The sequence below is a fragment of the Wolffia australiana genome, chromosome 12 (genome assembly GCF_029677425.1).
Source record: "Wolffia australiana isolate 7733 chromosome 12, ASM2967742v1".
Taxonomy (NCBI): domain Eukaryota; kingdom Viridiplantae; phylum Streptophyta; class Magnoliopsida; order Alismatales; family Araceae; genus Wolffia; species Wolffia australiana.
This window is the reverse complement of record NC_135846.1, coordinates 7,261,423-7,264,711: the sequence shown is the minus strand read 5'-3', so window position 1 is coordinate 7,264,711 and position 3,289 is coordinate 7,261,423.

Below are 3,289 nucleotides of genomic sequence, written 5' to 3'. Positions count from 1 at the left end.
ACAAAGACAGATGGGTTTAGTTACTTAGGTAAGTAGGCAGATTAGATAGATAGATAGATATATAGATAGGTAGATAGATACAAAGACAGATGGGTTTAGCTACTTAGGTAAGTAGGCAGATTAGATAGATAGATAGATAGACAGGTAGATAGATACAAAGGCAGATGGGTTTAGTTATTTAGGTAAGTATGTAGATAAGATAGATAGATTGATAAATAGGCAGGTTGATAGATAAAAAGACAGATGGGTTGAGTTACTTGGGTAAGTAGGTAGATAAGATAGATAGTTAAATAGATAGAGTGAGAGAGAGAGAGAGATGGAGATAGATATAGAGATAGATAGATAGATAGATAGATAGATAGATTAGATAGCTAGATAGATTAGATAGATAAACAGATCGATAGATAGATAAATAGCTAGATAGATAGATATATTAGATAAATTCTGAAGGATGGGCAGAAGCTCAGAGGGGGTGGAGACTGTAAACCCTAATATCGGAGAGCAGCAGTGTCCGCATCTTCTTCGAGAGAAGATGGCTTTACCGCAAAAGGGTGAAAGGCGGTGTTAATAGCTTTCTCCGTGCAAACAATAGCTCCTGCTAATAACGCAGAGAGCGTTCCCATAAGTCAACCTGTATCGTCTGTCAGCAAGGCTTGAGGGCTTCTCATCACCCAGAACAGCTTCAAGAACACGGAGGTCAATTCAGCTGGAATTCTTCAGATTCTTTCGCCGTCGATGTGATGTTACCTGGGATAGATAAATGAAGAGAGAGACACAGCGCGATAAGAAACTTTGGAAGAGATAAGAACTGACAGATACGTGGAGGTACGGGCCTTCAGGTCGGCAATTGGTCTTCACTGCGGTTGGAGGTTCTTCAGTAGCCTTTCCTAAGTGTCTGTCTAGACATTTAGAGCTCGGCCGACGGAAGACGGATAACGGTTTGGGAGAAACGGAACGGGTCTTGACATCTCTTCTCTACTCTTTACTGCTCTCTACCTACAATATCCTTCCCTGTATCGAGCTGTACTCTTAACTATGGGCGAAGAACGTCTCGAAGATCAGAAATCGGGTTGTGGTCAGATGAAGACGGCGGTAAACTGCACTGAGCGCATGCAATAATGGCTCTATGGGAACGTTGGCTTGCGTGCCCTTTGATTTGTATTCCAGGTCGGCTAAGTATCAGATTTGATGGGATTAAAGGCTTTCAATGCCTCGCTTTTCCTCCCCAGAGCTTTATCTATCCACAACGGAGACTTCTTTCTGGTCTCTTAATGGAGATGATATGATGGGTATAATGACATTGTCTTCCTGTTCTTTGACCCTGATAGTCTGTGGTAACAAACTTTTTTGGGTTTTGAGTATTCATTAATTTTTTAAAAACTTGTTGTTTCAAGAGAACCAACTTATGTTAGTTTTTTTTGGCCAACCCAATGATTTCTTTACTACACAAGATTCCTTGCATTTATAACCAAATACCAGAATATGATACGCATGCGACTTAGATTCCCACTTTGTAGGCTCGTTTAGCTGTTCCTTTGGCCTTAATTTCAGTGTCTGAAATGTTGAAGGCGCTCTTCAATGACCTTTGAGTATCGCTCAAAAAGCCGATAAGCTTAACCTTCAGGAGTGATAACTATTTACTAGTTCGCCTCTGCAGTATCTATTAAGTATTCTAAACTCCATTCATTCGCTGAAGGTATTTCACTTTGATCCTAATGTTTCTGAAAATAAGATAACCCAATGTTATTTCGTCCAATCATGAGATTAGATTAGGTTCCTTAGATTCTTCCCTTAATGAGCAAAAACCAGACCACGATACCCTTCACTTAAACATATAGAATTAATTTCAGAATGGGCGGTATGTTGGCAAAATTCACTATTCGAAGGCGCTCTTTAATGACCTTTGTGTATTCCTCTAAAAGCCAACAAATGATGACTTCGATGCTGACACTGTCAGATACGTATAAAGACAAATTATAAGCGAAACTATACGGTTCCTTTAGTTCATGTTTCGATCATATCCCATCCAGCAACAGCCTTTTCGATTACGTTATCAATGCCACTATTTGGGAGTTCGCTGTATATTATCAAGTGAGAATATATAGTATATATATTCATTCCGTCGGCAAGAAGTTATCGAGATAATAGTTCAAATCAGTCGGCAATTCTAGGCGAAGAGACGTGCATTGCAACCACACGGCTGAAGCAATAAACGTCCCACTGCAGTTATCTGCCAATCGAAAAATTAAAATGAAGAAATTGACTGTGGTTCAAACGATCATTCAAGTCATTAAGCTGAATGCCAACAAGAGAATATCCGCAAAGATTGGAATTGCTATTCCTCTTTTCAAAAAAAAATTATGTGTTAGCAGAAATTCCCTAACATCTTTACACGATTCTTGCATAGTCTTTGCATTACGGTTGGGAATGAGGTTTTCAACGTTTCATGACTATGATCAATGTCATTACAAGAAATGAGGAGCGTTATATACTTGTAATGTTTTCAAAGTGATGGTATATTTTGTTACAATTTATAAGCGTAATCGCACAATGCCCGGAAAATGTATAATTCATCTTTGCGTAACATAAATTTATTTCAAACGTTTGACATGAAAAGGTGTAAGATAAAATCAGTGAGGCATTTACTCTGTGATAGTGCCCTAAATAAAAACCATAAATTTTGAAATATGTGAGGATGTCGATTTGGATCTAGTAGTCCTCATCCAAGCTGATAAATGGAAATGAACTGAAATAATATTGTCTGCAATTTCTGACCCAGTAAATCACATCCCTTTACCTTTCCCACTTTTGAATCTAGTATTCAAATATATATAGACAATCAGTCTAATCAGCCACCTACCCATAACAATTTGCATAACTATTTCTCAAGTAGGTCAATACAAATAAGAGCACGTGTATGAAATCAAGGAAAAGAGTAAGAATTGCATCATATACTGGGAAAGATACTTTAAAAAATATAAATTAGTATTTAGTCAATAAAAGAGAATAAAATAAGTTATATTGACTTGTCAAATCTACGGATATTTCATATTTTGGCAGCAGATAATTTTTATATTTCTTAACCTCTGTTACAGTATCATTTTTAGCTTGTTGACTTTTCATAATTATGGATATCCAAATATGATAATAAAATATTGATGATCAAACCAAAATTCTAGTTTACTCATATTTTGAATATGCATAATGTCAGATATTCAAACCTTTAATCAACATCCCCAATTTGAGAAATTTTGTCAGGATTCTCAACAATGTGACCATTCATTGAAAA